Raw genomic sequence first — 25773 nt, forward strand, 5'->3', positions numbered from 1 at the left:
CTTGGTTATTCAGTAGTGTATTGCTTGGTCTTCATGTGTTTGTATTTTTTACAGATTTTTTCCTGTAATTAATATCTAGTCTCATAGCATTGCGGTCGGAAAAGATACTTGATAAAATTTCAATTTTCTTATATTTACCAAGGCTTGATTTGTGACCCAAGATATGATCTGTCCTGGAGAATGTTCATAAGCACTTGAGAAGAAAGTGTATTCTGTTGTTTTTGGATGGAGTGTCCTATAAATATCAATTAAGTCCATCTTGTTTAATGTCTCATTTAAAGCTTGTGTTTCCTTGTTTATTTTCATTTTGGATGATCTGTCCATTGGTGAAAGTGGGGTGTTAAAGTCCCCTACTATGATTGTGTTACTGTCGATTTCCCCTTTTATGGCTGTTAGCATTTGCCTTATGTATTGAGGTGCTCCTATGTTGGATGCATAAATATTTACAATTGTTATATCTTCTTCTTGGATTGATCCCTTGATCATTATGTAGTGTCCTTCTTTGTCTCTTGTAATGGTCATTGTTTTAAAGTCTATTTTGTCTGATATGAGAATTGCTACTCCAGCTTTCTTTTGATTTCCATTTTCATGGAATATCTTTTTCCATCCCCTCACTTTTAGTCTTATGTGTCCCTATGTGTGAAGTGGGTCTCTTGTTGACAGCATGTAGTGGGTCTCTTGTAGACAGCATATATATCTTGTTTTAGTATCCATTCAGCTAGTCTATGTCTTTTGGTTGGAGCATTTAATCCATTTACATTTAAGGTAGTTATCAATATGTAGGTTCCTAGTACCATTTTCTTAATTGCTTTGGGTTTGTTATTATAGGTCTTTTCCTTCTCTTGTGTTTCCTGCCTAGAGAAGTTCCTTTAGTATTTGTTGTAACGCTCGTTTGGTGGTGCTGAATTCTCTTACCTTTTGTCGAATCTGAGTGAGATCCTTGCTGGGTAGAGTAATCTTGGTTGTAGGTTTTTCCCTTTCATCACTTTAAATATGTCCTGCCACTCCCTTCTGGCTTGCAGAATTTCTGCTGAAAGATCAGCTGTTAAACTTATGGGGATTCCCTTGTATGTTATTTGTTGTTTTTCCCTTGCTGCTTTTAATATTTTTTCTTTGTATTTAATTTTTGATAGTTTGATTAATACGTGTCTTGGCATGTTTCTCCTTGGCTTTATCCTGTATGGGACTCTCTGTGCTTTCTGGACTTGATTGACCATTTCCTTTCCCATATTAGGGAAGTTTTCAACTATAATCTCCTTAAATATTTTCTTTTTCTCTTTTTCTTCTGGGACCCCTATAATTCGAAAGTTGGTGCATTTAATGTTGTCCCAGAGGTCTCTGAGACTGTCCTCAATTCTTTTCATTTTTTTTTCTTTATTCTGCTCTGTGGTAGTTATTTCCACTATCTTATCTTCCAGGTCACTTATACGTTCTTCTGCATCAGTTATTCTGCTATTGATTCCTTCTAGAGAATTTTTAATTTCACTTATTGTATTGTTCATCATTGTTTGTTTGCTCTTTAGTTCTTCTAGGTCCTTGTTAAACATTTCTTGTATTTTCTCCATTCTATTTCCAAGATTTGGGATCATCTTTACTATCATTACTCTGAATTATTTTTCAGGTAGACTGCCTATTTTCTCTTCATTTGTTTGGTCTGGTTGATTTTTGCATTGCTCCTTCATCCTCTGTGTGTTTCTGTGTCTTCTCATTTTGCTTAACTTACTGTGTTTGGGGTCTCCTTTTCGCAGGCTGCAGGTTTTAGTTCCCATTGATTTTGGTGTCTGCCCCCAGTGGCTAAGGTTGGTTCAGTGGATGGTGTAGGCTTCCTGGTGGAGGGGACTGCTGCTTGTGTTGAGGCTGGATCTTGTCTTTCTGGTGGGCAGGACTGCATCCTGTGGTGTGTTTTGAGGTGTCTGTGGCCTTATTATGATTTTAGGCAGCCTCTCTACTAATGGGTGGGGTTGTGTTCCTGTTTTCCTGGTTCTTTGGTATAGGGTGTCCAGCCCTGTAGCTTGCTGGTCGTTGAGTGGACCTGGGTCTTAGCACTGAGATGGAGGTCTCTGGGAGAGCTTTCGCCATTTGATATTACGCGGAGCTGGGAGTTCTCTAGTGGACCAATTTCCTGAATTTCCTCTCCCATCTCAGAGGCACAGGCCTGACACCCGGCCGGAGCACCAAGACCCTGTCAGCCACACGGCTGTAGTCCTCCCCTTGGTGCTCTGCGGCATAATCAGGAGAAAACTCTGAGTTCCTGGGTTCTCCCTTTGGTGCTTTTCAAGTCACCTCCATTCTGCCTCCAAAAAGTCCTCTCTCCTTTCCTTCCCTTCTTTCTTGTTAAATTCTATATTTTTATTTATGTAGTTTCAAATATTTGCTACCTGTCCTACATTTTATTCATTGTACTATCTTTTGATTTTTCTTGAAACTTCACTCAGAAGCCCAGGCATTAAAGATATTTGTAAATCTATTTATTTGGTGATGGGGTCCTTCTGCTTAGGAGAATTCAGGACATGGCTATATTTTCTATATTTTTCTGTATTTTTTCCTATCTTCTAATACTTTGAGATCTTCAGCCAAGGAACTACTTTTTTATGATTGTCAACAGTTTCCATTCACAAAAGGTGCATAGACGTGCTTTTTTGGGCATGAAGTCTTCAGAAGAGAACATTCTACAAACGTAGACTGGACACACAATGCAGTTTTTTGCATTATTTCTCCTTTGGGATAGAATCCACCAAATTCCATTATTAGTTTAGGTGGCAAAGTAATGAGTGCTTTTGAGTTATTTGCCCCTCTCTGCATCTAAAGCAGTGTGCAATGTAGGCATTAGAAAGCTGTTGTACTCTACAGAGATGCTGAGGGTGTTGTTCCCTTGCTGTGGCTGAGGACTGGCTGCTTGTTTGCCTTTTCTACAGAGACAAGTGAAATTGCAATCAAAATGGGCAATTCAGAAAAGGAAGAATAAAAAGGAAGTAGCCATGTTTTTCTCTTAATTATCCCATTAGACTGCAGCAATTTAGTAAGGTCTGGCGCTTGATTGCGTTCCTTGTCTCCTGAGGAATAGGAGCATTTCCCGTCGTGGCTTGGCTATTGACGCAAAGATTCTGTGAAAACCTTGTTCTTGTCTCATTCTTTCTCTGCCTCATTAACTTGTTCATTTTAATGACTACATCTTCATAAAGTCTAACATTTCAATATCAAATGTTCTGTTCTTAAATTAAGCATTAAAAAATAAGGAAGGGAGGGTTGATCACCATACAGTCTGTCCTTATCTATTTCAACACTTACAATGATTCCACTTCATTATTTGAGAGATGTGCAGGGGTTTACGTATCCTTGTGTCCTTACCATCTATTAATACAACTCCACTTTCATTTGTCCCTGTATTTGACACACATTTATTGAGCTCTTTCAATGTTCAAGGCCCTGGAGAGAGGCTTTGAGGAAAAGAAGGAGAAGTATCGAACCCTCCTAAAAAGAGCATGTATCTCATTCCCTACATGGGATCAACTTTGAGGAAACCCTGATGAAGAAAGATAACACACACTAACGTAAAGGAGAAAAGACTTGAATAAAGGCCTGGAAGACTAGGAGTAGACACAGGAAATGAAAAGTATATTCGGGGGATTCACCAGACTTGTCTTCAATAACTTGTTAAGCTCTATATTTATATACTTTTCTCTATATTCATTATATCTGCAATTAAAAAATACCAATAAGATTAAAGTATACTGGTAATGCTTCAAAAGGAAAGACAGGAGTATAGTTATCAAAAAATGATTGGATGCTCTTAGGAAGCTAAGGACAATTAATTTTCAGGAAGACAATTAAATTGGTATCTCATTTCAGTATAATTTAGACCCATAGTAAGATTAGAAGATATTCAGGTATGATTTTATTATTCTCCCCAAAGAACAGAAATATGGCCTGTGTGTAGGTGTCATTAATTAGCTTTCTCTTATACCCTACTCTAAATGCAGTCTGTCAACATTAATTTTTTATGTCATCCAAGTTAACAGATGTTGAATATTTGATCAATTAAATATGCTAGCTTGTTTTACATGGGAACAAATACCTCTTTGTCCTATGCAATTGATCTTTTTCATCTAAATTAGGTCTTTACAACATCCATAAAAAATTTGATCTGTATAATTCCAATCTATCTAGATTACTTAAAAATTTTTGATTTTATGTCAATTATTCACTCTACCTATAAGGTTTTTTACTCACCATTTACTAAATTATTCAATAAGTATTTATTACGTGCTTCCTATGTGCTAGACACTATTTTAGGTGCTGAGGAGATAGCAATAAACAAGAGACAAAGTTTCCTACCTTCATGGGACTTAAATTATAGCAGGGGAGACACATAGTAGAAAGAAGACAGAGAAGAAGACAGTACATATGAACTGTGGAGACAAATAAACTAGAATAAAGGGTTTAGGGGATGTAGAGGCCTCTAGGTACTGGTACCAGCCTTGTGTTTGGAGAGGAATGGTGATGAGGTCAGTGGCTCTAGCAGAGGGAAGGGAAGAGGCAGGATATGAATACAAAGATATGAAGAGAGCTGTGCCCTGAGGGCCCTTGTGGACCGTGGGAAGGCTTTGGCTTTTACTCTGCGTAAGATGAGAAGCCATTGGAGAGTTTAGGTCAAGTTGTAACATACCTAACGCACATTTTAATAGATTTTACATTTTTAAAAAGTTGTCCTGAGAATAGTTTGAAGCGGTGCAAGAGTAGAAACACGCAGATGTGCTGACTATTGCAGTAGTCCTGGCAAAATGATATTGGTTTGGACCAGGTGGTAGCACTGGAAGTTGTGAGAAGTGGTCAGATGCTGAATATATTTTGAAGGTTGGATTATGTAACTTGTTGACTGGATATGAAGTGTGAGCAAAAGAGAATTCCAAGTTGAGTCCACGGTTTGAAGCCTGAGCAAGCAGAAGGGTGGAGTTGCTGTCTACTGAGATGGGGAAGGCTGCAAAGAGAAGGCTTGCAGGTGGGAGTCAGGAGCTGTGTTATATTTGACATGTTTAACAGACATACAAGTGGAGACATGAAGTAGACAGTTGAATAACTGAGTCTGGAGTTTAGGGGGAGAAGTTCTGGCTGGAAATATAAATCTGAAAGTCATCAGCGTATAGATGGCTTTTAAACCCAAGAAACGACATTGAAGCACGTAGGGAACTAGTGCCCAGAGAAGAGGTGATCTCCCAGGACAAAGCTCTGGAGAATGCAAATGCTGAAAGGCCCAAGAGTTGAAGAAGAATCAGCAGAAGAGAGTAAAAATGTGTAGCCAGTGTAGTAGGAGGGTGTGAGACATGCTCTCCTGTATTTGATCAGGGTGGCTCACTGTACAAGTATTTTCAATGAACCCTTTGTGTGTTATTGAATCTTTCCTTTTTCTATGCACTACAGCATTACAGCTATGAAACACCTCCCTGTACCCTTCTCCTTCCATTCCATTCTCTCTCCCCGCAGAGGTCACCGCCACTCTTTTAACGTTGATATTTATTATCCTCGTGCAATATTTTCATATTTAAGTATAAGGAAGTAATTTTGTACTATATACATGTGTTCACATATATTATATATGTATATATGCATATAATATTATTTTCCAGGTTTTTCAGCTTTTTCTGTGCAACCTGTACATTGCCTTCACACCTCTTGGCTTGTGTTTGCTTAGTAGTATATTTTTAACATGTTGTTACATGTAGTTTGGGGTCATTTTTTAAAATGTGATACCACATTTTATTTTAAGAATATGCTACACTATATTTCCCCAAACACTTTATGCAGGACATTTATGTTTCCAATTTTTGCTGTTTCCAACAATGATGCTGCAGACATTCACATGCTATCTTTAATGTACCGATGTGTGTGGCTTTCTCTAGCATAAAAGTTCAGAAGTGAAGTTGCTGGTTATACGGTATGTGCATCTTTATCTTATTGAATGTCATTATATTCTCTTCAAAGCGGCTGTGCCAGTTTCCACTGCTATCAGCAGTGAAGGACAGTTCCCTTTGCTGGACTCCTCGGCGATCCTTAGATCTGATGGGACCAAATAACATCCATTGTTGTTTTAATGTTCTTTTTTCTGAGTACCCATGAAAATAAATTCACATTCTCAAAAGTTTACTGTCCTTTGGGGTTTCCTCTTCTGTGAATGGCCTGATCATATCTTTGTCCATTTTTTGATTTTGTTTGCTAATGCTCTACAAATGGGAAAATTCACATTAAATTCTGGTTTTTGCTTTTGTTGAAAAAACAAGATCTGGAAGTAGCCACCAGCTTTTTTACAAGGCAAGAGTTGATGGGAACTCTTGAGCTGAAGCATACACTTTTCACTTTGCCACAGTCTGAAATACTCCTAATTGCATTACTACTAGCCTACTTCACTCATTTATTCTAATCTACCTGACCCCAAGAGGCATCTGAATGGGGGATCCTGTCTTAGAACCACCTGAACCAAGGTAGGGATCCAGGATTAATAGGGTTTCTCTTGAAAATATTGTTTAACAAGGTTAAACACGTAGGAATGCTATCCTTAAAAAAAAAAAAAAAAAAAAACCCAAAAACCCCTTAGTTTATTTTACAGACATATCCCTGCTTTAGGTAATTCCAAAGCATGAAAATCCAGATTTTTAAAAGCAGAAGGTGATTATTCTCCCTGTTCTAAATACTTCTGTAGGTGGATTTTAAAATTTATCAAAACTCACTATGGGATTTTTTTTAACAAAGCAACCTCCCCTAATGCACGTAAAACATGCATTATTATTCATTCAACATAAACTTAACAACCTACCATTACCGCCCGTTTTCTAAAAACATCTATTATGGGAAATTACATGTACACTTAGATTGTGACAACATCTTCAGCTGATTAAAAAAATCATACATTCATTAGCACCTGCCTTACTTAAAGGTTAGAATGATGGCAAAAATAATAGAAAAACTAGAAATGAGAGAAGGAGGAAAAGTATGAGAGGTTTTGAGTGGCAATCAACAAATGAGTTATTCTGGGGCATTTCTTCACTGATAAGAATCTGGGATGCAAGGCTGAGCCCAAGGAAGTGAATTATTTCCCCAGGGCACTATGTCTGCTCTTCTGTTAGCTGCTACCACATAAATATTAATGTCTGTTTTGGGTAGCATAGCCCCAATTACTACACTCACTTCAGGCATGGGTAATGCAGAAAAACAAGATATGATACATTATTAACTTCCTGATGGTCTTTGTACAAAATAAACTTTAAAAATGAATCTACCTAAACTGATTAATTTGTACTATGATGTTATATTGTTATATTATTATTAAAGCAAGTATGAAAAAAATAATCTAAGTTCAAATTGAATACTCTTATCACTTATTTGTTAAATTTCCTTCAACAAATACTTACTGAGTACCTACTATGTGCCAGGAACTAGAAATAAAACCTTCAAAGATCTCTGCTTTGTAGAGCTTATGCAATGCTTGTCCAGCCCATTATATGGCTCTACCACGTGTGTATTCGGATATATCCTCGGCTACTGCTTACCTGGTATATCTCTACTCCTCTTGGAAGTTTAGTGTTCTTTCTGTCTCCTGTGTTATTTCTTTCTTGTCATTAGTCAGTCCCAAGAAGTGGCAGAATTAGATGCCTGAGGAAAAAGAGAAAAGAGCGTTCTCTAAAAGTGGTGCCATTTCAGAGAGATACAGAAACAAAGGCAAGACAGGCTCACTTGCTACCATACTCCAGGCACTCGCACTTCATCTTCTCCCAGGGAGACTTCAGAAAGGTACGTGCTATGTCTACATGTTTTGATACTTTCTCCTCTGCTAAGCCAAGACTGTTTAGGGCAACAGCTTGATCTTCATTTGATGATTCCAACAATCACACTCAAAGTCACCAGAAGACACAGGGCAAGAAAATCTAAGGGAAAGAAAGTAGAAGGATTCAGAGGTAAATGAACAAAGAGCAAAAAAATGTAAATGATTGTAAAGATTAGGAAGACTAGCAGTTGGGAGATTGAATTAAGATGACTGGCAGAAGCAAGATGCCTCTGGTCCTGGAACTAACAAGGAAGTTTACCAGTTCCTTAATGGAGAAAAATTTGAAGGCTATTAAGAGTTTAAAGCAGTATTTAAGGATATTAAAGAAGATTTTGAAAATATCCAAGTTTTCTGCTTCCTATACCACATTTGAATTTCTATCTGAAGAAACATTCCCTGTACAGAGTACCTGAAGTGCATGATAAAATGTAAACATCATCTTTTTAAAAGCATGGCTGAGCTTTTCAGAATGTTCAGGAAATCACCAGAGACCAGAGCTGTAAGGAATCATGATCTGGAAAGATAAATAAGTGCTGGATAAATAGGTGTTTATTATGGGCATATCTGAAAATTCCTTGTGGTTGAGAAGGTGGATTTTGAAGGTCTGTGCATGCAGAGAACAAAAGTCAAACCTGTGAGCTAGATCAGAGACCAAAACAATCAAAAAGTGGTACTTTTAATGGCAGTTAAGCTAGGTAGCTAGACAGACAGCTAGACAGAAGAAATCTCTCCATGGGCAATGCCTAACCATATAAATCTAGACATTCCCCATACAAATTTGAAGCTGTAATTCATAGTAATTATATAACCAAAAAGCCCAAGGTAAATATGAATTTTAAATAGTCCCAAATTACCTACAAGAATGACAAAAATGTCATGAAGAACCTAGGGGTAAGATGGCAGTAAAGACACAGACCTACTAGAGAACGGACTTGAGGATATGGGGAGGGGGAAGGATAAGCTGTGACAAAGTGAGAGAGTGGCATGGACATATATACACTACCACTACTAGTGGGAAGCAGCCGCATAGCACAGGGAGATCAGCTCGGTGCTTTGTGACCACCTAGAGGGGTGGGATAGGGAGGGTGGGAGGGAGGAAGATGCAAGAGATATGGGAACATATGTATAACTGATTCACTTTGTTATAAAGCAGAAACTAACACATCATTGTAAGGCAATTATACTCCAATAAAGATGTTAAAAAACCTTACACTCATCAAGAACAATAGAAACTGGGAAAATTTTTTTAAAAATCTTTAAAGTCTTGATAGAAAATAGCTGTCACTCTAGAATACCCAGAAAAATGATTGTTTTTATTTGGAATGAGGGAAAAATTAAAGATGCTTTGAAGCATTAGTAACAACAACAAGAATTGAGTTTACCAGTAGCAAACCTTCACTAAAAGAACTTCTAAAATTATACTTCAGGAAGAAGGAAAATGATCCTTGACACAAAGTCTGAAATTCAGGAGACAACAGTGAGAAAAAAAAACTGGTAAGGACAAAAACAGAAACAAAACAAAACAAAAAAACTGGTAAGGCTGAGGGAAAAACTAAACAACATTGACTGTTAATAATAATAGTAATAATAATAATATCTCACTGTGGAGTTGAAAATATGGGGGGAAAACTACCTCTCAAGAAAGATGGCTCTTGTGCTTTGAGGCAGCAATACTTAAAAGACATAATTTAGACAGTGTCATACTGACACATGAGTAAGTAAACAAAGCAATGAAATAGGAAAGGGAGCCCAGAAAGAGACCAACATGTACGTAGAAACTTGATATTTGCCTTGGCAGATCAGTGGGGGGAAGATGGACTGTTTAGTATATTGATTTCACAACTGGAAAAAAGCAAATCAAGACCACACCGTGAATTATGACTCACACCATACATAAAATTCAATGCCAGATGGACATACCTGTGGAAAGCAGAACTCCAAAATGCTTGCCAGACGATATAGGAGAATATTGTTCTGCCCTCGATTCACAAAATTATTTCATTTAAGACCATTTACAAAAGCACAGAACATACAGGAAAAGAGTGAAAAATATGTCAACATTTATATCTGGAACTGATTATCATCAAAGACATCATAAAGAGAATAAAAACACAAGCCTCCAGCTGGGAGAAGTTATTTGCAAAACACACAACTGTCAAAGACGAGAAATCAGAACATAGCAAAGACTTCTATAAATCAACCATAAAAAGTCAAACCAAGAGAAAGAACAAAAGGTGGTTCATGGAAGAGTTAACATGAATGGTTTGTGAGCAAATTAAGAGATGCTTAATTGTATTAGCAGTCAAGGAGAAGGAAAATAAAATCACCGTAAAATACCGTCTCACCTCCCACAAACGAGGGAAACAAGAAAATATCTTATTAGAGTACGTGAGGCAACAAGAACACCCTTCGAATACCGGTGAGAGTGGAGATCAGCACAACTTCTTTGGAGACAGTTCTCATCCCTTGGTCATGTTTAACAACCCTTTGATGTAGCAGTAACTCTCTAAGGAGTGTGCTCTATGAGTGAGAGAAGAACATACCCCATTTGATACCATGCTTCTACTGTATAATAGAAGTAAAGCAAAAATCACAACATTTGGTATATTCTATTTCTTAAGTTAGGTGGGTGTTTTATCACTTTTCTGTAAACTGTACCTACATGTTATATATAGCCTTTGGGGGAAAACGAGGTACCTATTAGAAACTATGTATTGTTCTATGTTACAATGCATAAGTAAATCAGTTGGTAAACTGAAATTCTCATTTCATGGTGACTTCATAGCATGGATGTAATGATTCTAAATCTGTCATCTACGTGCAGTCCTGTGTCAAAGACTGTCTCCTCCCCACATAGAGATAGATCTTGGAATTGTAAAGATGCCTCCTTCCACTCCAGTTCAGCCCTGCCTCATTAGCTAGCTGAGAAGGAGATTTGTAGTCCCCTGCCCAGTAGAAGCAGATACGGCACGCAGTTTTCCTGGGCTCTAGACTCTGTGTGGAGGTGTGGCACCTTTGATTTTACACATCCTCAGCTTCTCCTCCAGAGCACACACGCAGCCAGCATGCCAAGATGTGACCTATTCAGACATCAGTAACCTCACAGAACCTGGAACCACCCTCACTTTAGAACCTCAGATACTGCTTCTGGGTCTGGCTTCTTGTACCAGCCTTCTCCTTCTCTTGCGGTGGACTCTTCTACAGACAGGCTTCCCCTCCTCACCACCATCACCACTTTTCTCTACCACAAGGCTGCTCAGCTTCCAAGTATTTCAGAAAAGTACATAGCTACTGGAAAGGGAGGATCACTGGTGTCACACACCCAGGCTTTACTTGGGCCCTTCAGGAATAATCCACAACAGGGATATCACCTTTCCTGGTAGAGTGAAAGAAGCGAAGTTCCAGAGTTTGATGGTTTGTATCAGGTTAGAAATTTTCCAACATCTTCAACTGTATTTCAATCCTGACATTGGATTGCTTACTAACTCTTGTAATTATTTTATCTGTCTATTTTGATATGCATCGTTTTAGAATTCTGATAGGGTGGGTTGTGATAGCCCCTGCAAGTAGAGTTAATCATCATTAATGCCAGAGGGTTGCAGAAAACATTGAAAGGGGAGAAGCCACAAAAAAATTCCCGAACCTCATGCCACCCATTCAAAAATTATTAATTATACACAACTTAAAAGCTTTCATTTGAATGTGGTTGATTCACTGTGGCTGTGCCTCTATAATCCCCTTTTTATCCTTAAGATGTTCCGTGGTCTGACACCAACATCACTTCGGCTTGCAACGAGTTAGTCCTGTTGCTTTTCCAATTTATATAAGACATATTTCCTTCTGAATTGATCCCCCTGGACAGTGGTTTCCAGACTTTTTAGCTTGCAAGTCTGTATTTGATTTGAGGTAGACTCATAGCTTTCAAAGAAGTGTTGAATGCCACATAAATATTTAAAGATGATAAAAAGGAGTTTTGAGAATTTGAGGTCGAGTTCTTATACAGCTAAAAAACATGGTTGAAAGTCACTGACAAAGTGTATAGAAAAGCACAAGAATAGAAGACAGACATGTCCTAATTAGGATGTCACTGTTTTGGTGTAGAATCTTCCAAAATGAATAACACTGTGCCCATCATTCTCTTAAGTTTGGAATAACAAAGCTGACAGCCCTGCACTGACATCTTCTGTTCCACGTGGGCGAGTCATTCTTTTATTCATTGTGTTATTCATGAATATCATGATCCTAATCTGACTCATATTTCAGTAATTAAAGAAAAACTTAGCTATGGTTCTCAAAAAAACATGTCTCTGCTTTCAGCTTTTTTTCTTTCTTTTTTTTTTTTTTTGGTGTGTATTCTTCATAAACTTTGGGAGTTTTCACAGTAAAGAGGACTATCAGCTGTAGCATCCTCATTAGGGAGATGCATCTGTTTACACTAGCTTTTTTCAGCAAATATAAGAAGTGTATTAAAAATGCAAAATATGATCTCTGTATCTGCCTCTCATAGAAACTGCTAAATGTTATCATCCATAATGCATAAGAGTTGGTAACTTTTTGCACATTTTCATTTTCTCATTATTTCCTTTCCCAAACTTAGAAAATTAAGTTGGCAAACTGAAATTTCTCAAAAGCTTCAGAAGGTAGTTTCTTGGTCTTTGAGTCATTGACTTAGCATCAAATAAATTGTAGAAGAGGGGAAGAACTTGGTGAACATGATTAATATAAATAACCATATATGTAAGTCCAAATCTCCCCTTTTTCCTCAAATAACCTTTATCAAGGCTCAGACAATTACCATATTTCCCATTCCACTTAGCTTTATGAATTGGCTTCTGTTAATTAGTTTGAATTACTATTTTCTTTTTAATTATAAAATAATTATTCTTTTTTGAACATTTGAAAAATACGACTAAAGAAAAATGTTAACATCTGCTGAATATTCCACCTTCTAGAGACAATAAAAAGCTTCTTCTCAGCCTAGGGAACAATTAGAATGAAACAGCAACCTACAGAATTGGAGAAAATGTTTGCAAATCATATAGCTGATAAGGGGTTAATATTCAAAGTATATAAGAAACTCCTTAAACTCAATAGCAAAAAAAAAAAAAAAAAAAAAAAAACCTGATTTTAAAACGAGCAAAGGACTTGAATAGACATTTCTCCGAAGAAGACATACAAATGCCCAAAAGGTGTATGAGAAGATGCCCAACATCACTAACCATGGGGAAACGCACAATAAAACCACAATGAGATATCACCTCATATCTGTTAGGATGGCTATTATAAAAGAAAAAGATGACAGGTGTTGGCAAGGATGGGGAAGAAGGTGGAACCCATATTCACTGCTGGTGGGAATGTAAACTGGTGCAGCCTCTATGGGAAACAGTATAGAGGTTCCTCAAAAAGCTAAAAATAGGGCTTCCCTGGTGGCGCAGTGGTTGAGAGTCTGCCTGCTGATGCAGGGGACACGGGTTTGTGCCCCGGTCCAGGAAGATCCCACATGCCGTGGAGCGGCTGGTCCCGTGGGCCGTGGCCGCTGGGCCTGCGCGTCCGGGGCCTGTGCTCTGCGACGGGAGAGGCCGCGGCAGCGGGGGGCCCGCGTACCGCGAAGAAAAACAAAAACAAAAAACTAAAAATAGAAATGCTATATGACCCAGCAATCCCACTGCTGGGTATATATCCAGAAGAATTGAAATGAGGATCTCAAAGAAATATTTGCATTCCCATGTTCATTGCAGCATTATTCACAATAGCGAAGAGGTGGAAACAACCTCCGTGTCCACTGCCAGAGGAGTGGATAAAGAAAATGTGGTTCATTAAACGGGATGTTATTTAGCCTTCGAGAAGGAAATCCTGCCGTTTGCGACAACAGGGATGAACCTGGAGGACACTGTGCTAACTGAAATAAGCCAGTCACAGAAGGACAGATACTGCATGATCCCACTGATCTAAGGCATCTAACCTAGTCAGACACACAGAAGCAGAGAGTAGAATGGTGGTTGCCAGAGGCTAGGAGGGTGGGCAGGATGCGGGACCTGCTGTTCAGGCATAAAACTCATTATGCAAGATAACTGATTAAGTCCTTGAGATTTGCATTGTGCTTAATAGCGCTTACTAATGGTAGGGTGTCCATACAATTCTGTTGAGAGGGTAGATCTCATGTTAAATGTTCTCACCACAATAAAAAAGAGAGAGGGAGAGACAAACAGATTCTGTCTTAACATTCTCCCTCTCTGTTGAATGTTGTTTTGTTTTCAGAACAAAACGTGAGCTCTTTAGTACTGCATTGCCACTGAATTACCTTGAAATGTAAAGTTGATATTTTTTGTGAACTGGCACACTGTTCTTCCTGTTGAATTTTAAAATTTGACTTTGCTGAGGGGAATTTCATTTTCTCTCATCTGAAATTACAAACAGATCTCTTCTGTGCCTGAGTTCAGCATGAAATTGAGGTAATTAAAGATGAGTAAAGCTAAAAGTTCCCTGAGCAAAATCAAAGTAAAAAAAAAAAAAAAAAATTTAAAGACTGTTGTGACTGAAGTAGCATTACTCATAAATCTTCTGGGGGTTGTGTTTTTGTCTTTGTTTTAATTTTTTCTCTGTTTTCTTTTTCCGTGTAGGTTTAGATCAACATTCGAATCCAAGAGACTGGCTGGAATGGATGGCAAGCAGGTGGGTTATTGCAGTGGTCTTTTCTTCATTCCTGTAAACGCTTGCTTGTTTGTCGAGCAAATGTTCATTATGTGCCCACGGCGTGCCATTCCACAGCACTGAAACGCCAAGGCATCACATATAGGCAGGCAATTGCCAATTTATGAATTCCTAGCCTACTGTCAGTGCCCTCAGCCAGAGACCACCAGGAACCCCTTTGTAGCTGAACAAGTTGGGTTTATTACTCCCCACAGCACGGGGGACCACATGACATGGGGAACCGTGGGGCATCTCAGTAAAGTCAGAAAGAACCTGTTACAAGACTTAGGCTTGGATTGGGTGATTGGGAGAGGGTCTAAGGAAGCAGAGTTTGCTCCGGATGGGATGTTGTTAGAAAAAGAGGGTATTTCTAGGTTTGGGTGTTTTATTTGGTTATTTTGGCACAATAACCATGTTTTTTGTCTGTGTTTAGACAGAATTATGACGTGGTCTTGCTCTGTTTCATTTTATCCTTGTCTCAGGGTGATCTCATCTGGGGTTAGAGATTTTGTTTGTGTCCAACGGGAGAATAAAATGACCTGGCTCTGAATGTCAGACCAGCTTGTAATAGCATTGAGGTCTACCTGTAAAACTCAGTTCCAGGTATCAAGGGCTGCTTTCTTTTGTCTTTCTTCTGTGCTGGCCTGGCCAGGGATTCTCCTCCTCACTGGCAACAGACCCCCAGAGTCACTCTGTTCCTTCATCCTGCTTTGCTTAGGGTGGCTCACTTTCCAGCCTTGCCTCTGCTGTGGCCACCTGCCCAGGGACTCCTTTCCTGCTCTGTGGCCTGTGCCTGAACAGGAGCACAGTCAAGCCCTCCCACACTGCCTGGATCAGATGAGGAGGCAGGTATACTGCGGGCATCCCTTCCTGGAACTTCAAGGGTCCCGGGCATCCCAGCTCCTCTTTTCTCCTCGCTCCCCACAGTTCATCAATCTCCAATCATCATTCATTCTGCGGACTTGCTACCATGCACTTCTAGTCACCTTCGTTGCCAATACCTTAGGCCAACCTACTGTGCACTTTCAATAGCAGTATTAGCCACCTGGTCTCGCTGCTGTCATCCTTGACCCTCACGACTCCTCCCGTAGACTGCTTCTAGAATAATCTTCCACAAATGCAAATCTGACGCTGTCCTGCCCACCTTTAACTCTCCACAACATTTAAGACAAAGACCAATCTCATTCCAAAGCTTGCCATGATGTGACCTTTACGTATCTCTCCAACATGTAGCTTTGTCTCACTTTATTCATAGTGCTCTAGCTGCAAGACAGTTCTTTCTGCTACTCACATGGCCTCTATGTGCATATTTCCTCCCATGCCTTGACCTTTACACATGATCTTCCCTCTACTTGGAACCCATCCTTCCTCCTTTTCTCTCCACCCTCCAGTTTATATCTAATTCACCCTTAAAACCTCAGCCTAACCCTGCCTTAAATAAGAAGCCCCAGCCCAAGCAGCTCCCTTGTTGAACACTAACCATAACCCACGGTCCCTCTTCATAACACTTAGTGCCCTTTATTATGATCACTCAATGTCTGCTTTGCCCCAAAGACCATTCACTCTGTAAGGAGAAGCTTATCTGAGTGGTTCACAGCTATACCCCAGTGCCTGGCATGCAGTGGATGCTCATCATAATATTTGTTGAGTATGTGAACATATTAATCCATTCATTAAATCTGGCATACAAATAAAAATGCTATAGTAAGTGCTACTACATTATATATCACTGTTAGTCCTAAGGCCTGTTCTAAATTTAATAAAGAGGATTATATAAGCTATCTAGGGAAATTGACTGTTATGTCAAATACTGTTCTGTGGGAAGATGGGACCTGAATTCTGGTCAAAAAAAAATCATAACTTTCCATAACACATCTCAATTATAGTAGGTGGGCTGTCCATGATTTCTCACGTATCTTTGTATTAAATTCTATTTTCTGTTGTGCCATTTAATTTTTATATTTTTTGTCTCCTTTCTCTTCAAATAGATCATAGGAACCTTGAAGACAAGGAATACATCTCTCGTTTATTTGTATTTTCTAAAATTCCAAGCAGTTTCAGACATACACCAGGACTAGGGTAAATGTTGGTCTATTAGATTTGATTTCTGCCCTTAATGAATTGGGCTTGCTTAATAAGATAATCAGTTTCGGGCTTCCCTGGTGGCGCAGTGGTTGAGAGTCCGCCTGCCAATGCAGGGGACATGGGTTCTAGCCCTGGTCCAGGAAGATCCCACATGCCGTGGAGCAACTAAGCCCATGCACCACAACTACTGAGCCTGCGCTCTAGAGCCCGCAAGCCACAACTACTGAAGCCTGCGCACCTAGAGCCCGTGCTCTGCAACAAAGAGCAGCCCCCGCTTGCTGCAACTAGAGAAAGCCCGTGTGCAGCAATGAAGACCCAATGTAGCCAAAAAATAATAATAATAAATTTATTAAAAAAAAAAACAAGAGTAGGGGAGTTGATTGGCATCTAGGATACAGGTAAGCTAATAGTAGAGACTAAATTGGGAAAAGTATGTTGGATCTGGCTTTGGACTGTGAGCTATATTGTTATGATTTCATCCTGTCAAGTGGTGTGTAGATGCCATAATGTGCCACCCAGATCCCCCTTCAAAAATAAAGGATTTAACTTCACCAACTGCTGCCAGCAGAAAGCCCTCAGCCCTCCCTAACTGGCCCCCCTCCAGGGACTGCCTCAGCTGAAGGAGGCCATGTCATCAAAGGTCATGCCTCCTTCTCATGGTGGCCCACACTCAATGACTGATTGACATGGGCAATAAAGCCTGGTTCCTTGACCCCAACTCAGGACAACTCAGATGGGTTATCCCAACCTCAGAACTCCTCAGATGAGGCCCCATGGAGACAGATCCTCAGTGTCACTTCTCCCCCTGCTTAATTCTGCAATTTTTTCTTCCTTTCCATCAGTGTTGATCCTAAAACCATTCCCTAATAAAACTCCTACACAGTAACAGAGTTTCCAAGTCTTCTTACCTAGGAAACCAACCTGCAACAGGTGGTGGTAGGGAGTCATCAAGGGGTCTTAAGCAAGAAAGTGATACAACCAAATATATATATTTTTTAACATGAGCTTTCCTGCACGTAGGAACACTAAGTTTTAAAGAAAAATGCACATCAATTAATTTATTTCATTAGGGATTATTCCTATAGGGCTGAAAAAGCTGGTATGGCAGATGCAAAAACATGTAGTGTGGATATTTTTCAGTGATGGATCATTTCTCTTCATTACTGACACCGTATTCATCTTTTCAGGTTTTTTTTTTTTTTTTTTTTTTGCGGTACGCGGGCCTCTCACTGTTGTGGCCACTCCCGTTGTGGAGCACAGGCTCCGGACGCACAGGCTCAGCAGCCATGGCTCACGGGCCCAGCCGCTCCGCGGCATGTGGGATCCTCCCGGACTGGGGCACGAACCCGTGTCCCCTGTATTGGCAGGTGGACTCTCAACCACTGCGCCACCAGGGAAGCCCCAATTTTGATTTTTTTAATTCTAACAAATCCTAACATCTTGTGTAATTCTCTGCAATAAACCCTCAGTGTATGAAGAAACAATTCTGAATGACATCGAATAGTATTCTGGATAATGAAAGTGCTGGATGTAGAAGTTGAACTCATGATTATAAAGGAAAGAAAGTCTTATCGAAATTAAGTCATTCAAATATATTGGAACTTTATGATTTTTGCAACATGATTATCATTATAAAGTGCTCACAATTTCTCTTAGGAATAAAAACGTGAGTTGTATCTGACATATATTTTGCCTGTAAAATTTATACCTGAAATAATCTGTTCAGTTAACTGCATTATGTTTCACTTGAGTCATCCAAATTACGTTAGTGAAAAGTAAATTACTCTAAAATGCAAATTTATTCAGCGTTTTATAAGTGTATTCTGCTGTCCTTCATATTAAATGATGATATATTGAATGATGAATAGGGATTAATTTTTTTATGTTGAAAATTACAATTTTTTTCATAAATACAATTCTCAAAGGTTTTCTTTTTGGTTGACTTTGTGTCACAAATCCTCTTTCCACTTTTAAGATGATAACCCTTTTAATGTTTTACTATCACCTTTTGTCAAGAAAGACTCTAAAGTATTAAAATAAAATTCTCAGTAACCTTTTAAATAAATCTCCCTCATCCACACAAATGCTTAAATCTTGTTTCTGTGAGATAAGATGATTCTCAAAATTTGGAACAGTACTGAATCAGTTATTCTTTTAAAAATATATTAATAAACATCTGGAACTTATGATAATCTGAGGAAAAAGAGTGGGGTACTTGGAAACAGCAGCAATTTGTTCTCTTCTCCTTGACATTTACAAATATTTGATGGCTTCAATTCGTCCTGAGGTGTGTTAGCAATTAGAGAAATTCTAGAATCTCTTAAGGCAGACATTGCATAATAATTTGTTTTGCAGTATCTCCCGTCTAAATTGTGACCGCTACAGGGTTCAGAAATACTGAGTGAACTGTGGGATAGATCCATATAAGTCTACGCGTACAAGGAATGAAGAGGATTCTTGGAAGGAAAATCATTCCAAGAGAAGGAGTTGGACACGAAAAGGTTGACAAAACCTTAGTTACTGAAGGTAAGAGCAAGTCTGCATTCAGCATGGTGTCCCTGTCCCACCTCATTTCCTGTACCAGCATGAGGACTAATGCCTGAGGGAGTAAAATGGAGACCCCCCCCATGACAGGGGGAAACACAGAACAGGGAGGAGCCATCCTGCTCTTTGAACTAGACACAGCCTTTTGACAACTGCAGCACTCCAGTGCTTTGCCTTGGGGCGGAGGAGAATCTGGAGAAACTGGCATGAGAGAATTTCCACTCTTCGAAGCCTAGGGAACCCCAGGGGTGCCTTCAGGAGACTGTTGTGCCTGCAGCATGTAGAAAACTCCCATGAAAGTAAAAGTGGTTGTACTCAGCACTAAGGAGCCAAAGCAGAGGAGGAAGGAAACAGGATCACCAACACAGCAGCCGACCCCATGGTGTTTGGATTTATGGGAACTCATGTGAGACACTCCCAACGATACGTGAGAAGGAAAAGTCAGGGGTTGGGTCTTCCATTAGTAGGTCTGGATGGGTTTTATTTATGACCAATCTCTGTAACTTCCTTATAATAGATTCTCAGTAACGGTAGATTGAATGAATAATGTAAAGGTAATCTGATAATTTTCAGCAGAGGTGGAAGAAAGAACTGAGAATACAGAAGGGCAACTGCAACCCTGTTTCAGTATGATTCTGCATTGGTTTACCTAATCTGTCTTTAGGATTTAAACATTTGGGAGACAGAATTAAAAGGATGCATTTTTCAATCATCTGATCGTGGAACAAAACAATCCCATTTTGTAGAATCGAAACAATTTTGGTCATAGTAAAGTCAAAGAATTTTAAAAGCTAGTGTAAATGTTGGGGAAAACTTCTTCTTTTCCCATTTTATACCTAGGATGATACATCAGGAATGTGTTTTATGTCTTAGAATAATTCCCTGATTATCAAGTTCTACATATAAAGATTTTACTTTGTAGTTCTTTTGCTGTCAAAGTTTAATAAATTCTGATGTTTAAAAAATATCCTGAGGGGCTTCCCTGGTGGCGCAGTGGTTGAGAGTCCACCTGCCGATGCAGAGGACACGGGTCCGTGCCCCGGTCCGGGAGGATCCCACATGCCGCGGAGCGGCTGGGCCCGTGAGCCATAGCCGCTGGGCCTGCGCGTCTGGAGCCTGTGCTCCGCAACGGGAGAGGCCACGGCAGTGAGAGGCCCGCGTACCGAAAACAAACAAACAAAAAACAAAAAAAATCAAAATTGTATTTGAGTAGATGGCAACAATAATATTAGCTATCTGCATTTCCAATTCCAGATAGTTAGGACTACTTGATTTTTAAAGACATATAAGGAAGAAGTCTACAACCTCCCTGTATCACCATTTCCAGCAATGAACAGCCCATATTGCAGGAAGTTTGACACAAGTGCTGGTTTTGATTTACAGACTTACACCCTGTGTTTCTTAAAAAAAAATAAATAAGTTAATGTTATCACCTTGTCTTTTCTTGAAGGCCTGGGGGTTAAAAGTCTAGAGAGAGAAGTCAAAAGGTTGGTGATGTCTAACAGAAGCAAGATCTGTACAGAAAAGCAGCAGTGCACTAAGACATTTTATTTAGTTTGAATTTGGAAGTGGTCTTAAAAGAGCTTAGAATGCCTAAGAAAGAATGATCCTTTTTTTGTTTTTTTTTTTTTAACTTGGAACTATACAACCCTATTTGGAGCAATTGGACTAATATTGCTACGAGCCAACTGGGTCTTTACAAGCGGAGTTCATTGAATCTATGCTACTCATAGATTTCTAGACAAGTCTACCTTACGCCTTACCACTTGAACACATGTTCAGCACATTAACAGCTCATTCTTACTTTTAGCGATACAGAAATAGTTATAAATTCTAGACCAAGGTGACAAAATATTTTAATTATACATGCTAGGCTTGTACCTTCCAGAGACCACTTAACTTAAAATGTATATGACTGTTAAGGTTTTTATGGGGGGAGGGTGTATGAAACATATGCACACATTTGCAACATATATGTCTTTTAACCTCCAGGTTTTGAGAATACTTTTAGCAATGTGAGCTGTATTTTTTTGCTTTTGGTCTACCTGATTTCAACATTAAGCCATGTGTAAAAATTAACTGTAATGACATTTATAGGTCTCCATGTAGCATTATGAGAAATTTAAAATTAGTTTATATTTTTAAATATAGCATTAGCAACATTGTCAGTCGATAGTAAATGATAAAAAGAAAATCTTTTGAAAGTTTCCCCATGTTTCCATCAATAAAATATAACTAGACTTATTTGAGATGTCCATACTCTTCAATTGAAAATATTTTTGTAAGAAAATTCTTCCTTCATATTTTCATGCATTTAACTTATTATTTAATAAATAATTTATTAAATATTAATATTTATAACATGTTACAGTGTTTAATATTCATTAATGTATTATTATTATATTCATTTAATTTAGTTCTTTGCAGAATTTTAATGACCATGGTCTTTGTGGTCTCCTCTGTTGATGTATAATTTATACAGTTTTAAATTTTATAAGGATACTTTGTAAGAAGCATGTGCTCTGTTTTGTTCATTGTGACCAAATATATTTTTGTGGTGCTCATATTTTCACGATTCTCACAAGCCATTTTTTAACGTACAAAGGCAATTTTAACATGATTTGTGTTGATTTCCAGAAATCCAGGAAGTTTAAGCAGATTTAAACATTCACTTCATACCATTTCACAATGAACCTCATGCTGCGGCCAGTTGCATTTAAATCTTATGACAATTCTCATGACAAGAATTTGTTCTGTGATTTGAATGTTTTGTGTTTGAACTTGATTTTTGGTTTTGAACACGATAAACCATTATTTTAATCCTCATTTCTGGTTATTATGCCTTTGATTCAGTAAGGAACTCTCATTCATTAGTCATTAATTCTTAATTTTATGGACCAAGCAATTTAATTGTGCATCTCTAAAATAAATACGGTGAAGTTGAAAATATTCTCTGAGGAAAAACGTACTAATGTTTACTAGCAAATTTACTAATAATTACTGGTATACCGGGCTTCCCTGATGGCGCAGTGGTTGAGAGTCCGCCTGCCGATGCAGGGGACACGGGTTTGTGCCCTGGTCCGGGAAGATCCCACATGCCGTGGAGCGGCTGGGCCCGTGAGCCATGGCCGCTGAGCCTGCGCGTCCGGAGCCTGTGCTCCGCAACGGGAGAGGCCACAACAGTGAGAGGCCCATGTACCGCAAAAAAAAAATAATAATAATAATAATTACTGATATACTACCATTAATGAACTATTACAGATCGAATGCAAAAGATACAGTTCATACATTACATCTTCTTTTAATAAAAATACATCTCGGGGGCTTCCCTGGTGGCGCAGTGGTTGAGAGTCTGCCTGCCAATGCAGGGGACACGGGTTCGTGCCCTGGTCTGGGAGGATCCCACATGCCACGGAGCAACTAGGCCCGTGAGCCACAACTACTGAGCCTGCGCGACTGGAGCCTGTGCTCCGCAACAAGAGAGGCCGCAACAGTGAGAGGCCTGCGCACCGTGATGAAGAGTGGCCCCCACTCGCCGCAACTAGAGAAAGCCCATGCACAGAAACGAAGACCCAACACAGCCAAAAAATAAATATAAATAAGTAAATATTAAAAAAATATATAAAATAAAAAAAATAAAATAAATAAAAATAAAAATACATCTCTAATACACAACATATTCTTTTGGGTGTGACAAACCTTAATACACCCTCTCAAATGATGGCTCATTTCTCCTGTCAAAATCCTAACTTAACCACTGGGTATTTTGGGATATGTTACTTAACTTCTCTGTGCCTCAGTTTGCTTACCTGTAAAATGGGGATAATAGTCGTACCAATTCATGGGCTGCTGTCAAAATTTATATTCGTTTTCTATTGCTGCTGTAACTAATTATCACAAGTTTAGCTTCTTAAAGTAACACCCATTTACTATATCTCACAGTTCTCTAGGTCAGAATTCCAGGTAGAACATGGCTCAACTGGGTCCTGTGCTTAGAGTTTCACAAGGGCAAAAACAGCAAAACTGTGTTCCTTTCCAGAGGTTCTAGGGATGAATCTGCTCCTGAGCTCATTCAGGTTGTTAGCTGAGTTCAGTTCTTTGCAGTTATAGGACTAAGGTCCTCCTTTCCTTGTGGACTGTCAGCTTGGGGTCAGTCTTTGATTTTACAGGCTGTCATTATTTCTTCTCTTGCTTTCCATGTGTCTCTCTCCAGCTATGGTGGATTGAGTCTCTATCATACTTCGGATCTTTCTCACTTCTGCTACATCTCTCTGATCTCCAGCCAGAGAGAGTTCTGTGTTTTTAAGGGCTCATGTGATAAAATTGGCCCGTAAAGATAATCTCCCTAATTTAAGGTCCATAATCATATTTATATCTGCAAAATCCCTCTTGTCATCTATGTAATATATTCACACGTTCTGGGAATTAGGATGTGGAAATCTTTGAAGGGCTATTGTTCTGCCTATACCACAAGATTAAATAAACTAATTCATGGAAGGTACTTAAAACAATGTTTGATTCAAAACTGGTTCTTATTTTTTATATTTTAATAACTGGAGTTTCATATATACTGTGTACCATGACATCATCTGCGTCCAACATTTTGTACTGACCCATCATCAGCATTTATTAGTATGACGGGCTGTGGCTGTATTACTAAACCACAACATTTAAAAAAATAATCACTCTGCCACAGTCATTTTTTGTGGTGTCAAACTAAAGTGATATTTAAAAATATATTTAAAAGCTAAAGTCAAATTAGAATATATCTTTCAGTTGTGAGTTATCACTTTAGAAAAGAAGTTTTATGTATTTAACTAGGAAAATAATTCAATCTGAGCACTTGACAGGCTTTGGGCTATTGCTATCACTTTGACATTAGAAAGTTAACAGCAAGCAGGCAAGCTTATCAATGCATTTAAAAAAAAACGTTGTTTTAGGGTGCCAGTTTGATCAAAAACTCAAACACAGATATATTTTAAGTCTACAGCAGTTCTTGGTTATAGGAAAGTCTTCTCAATGTTCTTGAATAGGAATCTATTAATATTTCCAAAAGGTTTTGAAATTACAACATAAAATGTAAAATATCTCATAGGAGACTAGAACATCCCTTCATAATACATGGAGTCCAGCTGGAGAAATATTTAGGCCTGAGGAAGGTTTTTGTAAAAATATATTACAGTTGTTTATGTGAATCCTTTTCTCTGGCTTAAGCTCTGAAGAAAGAAACTGTGCTTCTTTTTACATTTTGGAATCCTTAATTCTACATAGAAGAGTTTGTTAAGTGGAATTTAACATGTTGCCTAATAAACATGGCAAAGTAAAAGTAAAATTAGCTAGGCTTCAATACCCATAAATATGTTAAGATTTTCATTTTGGCTTTCATATGAAGTATGCTTAGTTCTTCAATTTCACAGAGTAAAAATCAAAATGAAACAAACAGGGAGAATTTCTAAGGTACTATTTCCCTCCAGTCGCATTACAAGATTAAAATCTGTATATCTGGAGTGTTATATATTTTCCAGATGCTTTTCAAGCATTTAATTTTCTATTTATTGCTCTAAGAGTCTGTCATTACTTTGATGTGGCAGATGAAGAGCCCAGAAACTATTTAACATGCTAAAAGCTAGTAGGCAAAACAAAGCAAAAAATTATACACACAAAAAGCCCTAGGGCTTCCCTGGTAGCGCAGTGGTTGAGAGTCTGCCTGCCGATGCTGGGGACACGGGTTCGTGCCCCGGTCCGGGAAGATCCCACACGCCACGCAGCGGCTGGGCCTGTGAGCCATGGCCACTGAGCCTGCACATCCGGAGCCTGTGCTCCGCAACGGGAGAGGCCACAACGAGAGGCCCGCGTACCGCAAAAAAAACAAAACAAACAAACAAAAAAAAGCCCTAATGATCAATATGATCCTCATAGACTTTTAGACTGACATCTCTCAAATCCTTTAAGTAACAAGATGATTGATAAATAAATACACACCTTATTAAATACAGTGGCAAATTGATTTGTTCTGAGAATAACCTCTAGGGCTGAGAAGAACTAAGTCTCCCCGGTTCTGACTCTGAAATCTATACTAAATGGAAAAGGTCAAATAGAAAAACAAAACTTCAATAAAGGGGGTGTTGAGGGAGAACTAAAAAGGACACATTAAAAAAGAGAAACAAAAAAAACTGTTCAGAACGTGCCCATGGAGCCATTTATAATTCCTGGGTATAACTCACTATTTAAATTACTTGTCTCTTAATTATCTGGGCTGCAATTTATCTCCTGGTCACATGTTTTAGGCAGAACACAGCCTAGACCAAAACAAAATAGTGATCAATGGGAGTTAGTTCCATGATGTACTGTTGATCGCATATAAAACAAGGAGGATTTAGGGTTTGTCAGTTTGTTGAAAAGAGTTTGTTTTCTTCCACAGATGCAGCCATTAGTTAGGAGCAAAACATATGGCTGGGGGGTAATTAAGATGCTGGTGCCCAACAGAATATGAATAAATAAACCCCATTACATCTCTCTGCCCCTACTGGCCTTTGTAACAGAACTTTGGCCCATAAATATCAGTTCTATTTAATGACATGGGGAATTTTGAGGGAAAAGCAAGTTTAGGGAAGAGAGGAGAGGATATCCAGAATATA

General features: G+C 38.8%; 1 long non-coding RNA gene across 1 annotated transcript in view; it reads left to right on the top strand.

Annotated features, from left to right (window-relative positions):
* Positions 1–21430, top strand: part of LOC113618378 (uncharacterized) — a 135005-nt gene extending 113575 nt beyond the window's left edge. Inside the window, exons 5-8 of the long non-coding RNA XR_003431994.1 lie at positions 14437–14488; positions 16495–16585; positions 18947–19117; positions 20586–21430. This is a non-coding gene — a long non-coding RNA (uncharacterized LOC113618378). The remainder of the gene's footprint in view (positions 1–14436; positions 14489–16494; positions 16586–18946; positions 19118–20585) is intronic.
* The last annotated feature ends 4343 nt before the right edge of the window (positions 21431–25773 follow it).

The sequence above is a fragment of the Aethalodelphis obliquidens genome, unplaced genomic scaffold (assembly GCF_003676395.1).
Source record: "Aethalodelphis obliquidens isolate GAN/ISIS:26980383/991018 unplaced genomic scaffold, ASM367639v1 scaffold5, whole genome shotgun sequence".
NCBI lineage: Eukaryota > Metazoa > Chordata > Mammalia > Artiodactyla > Delphinidae > Aethalodelphis > Aethalodelphis obliquidens.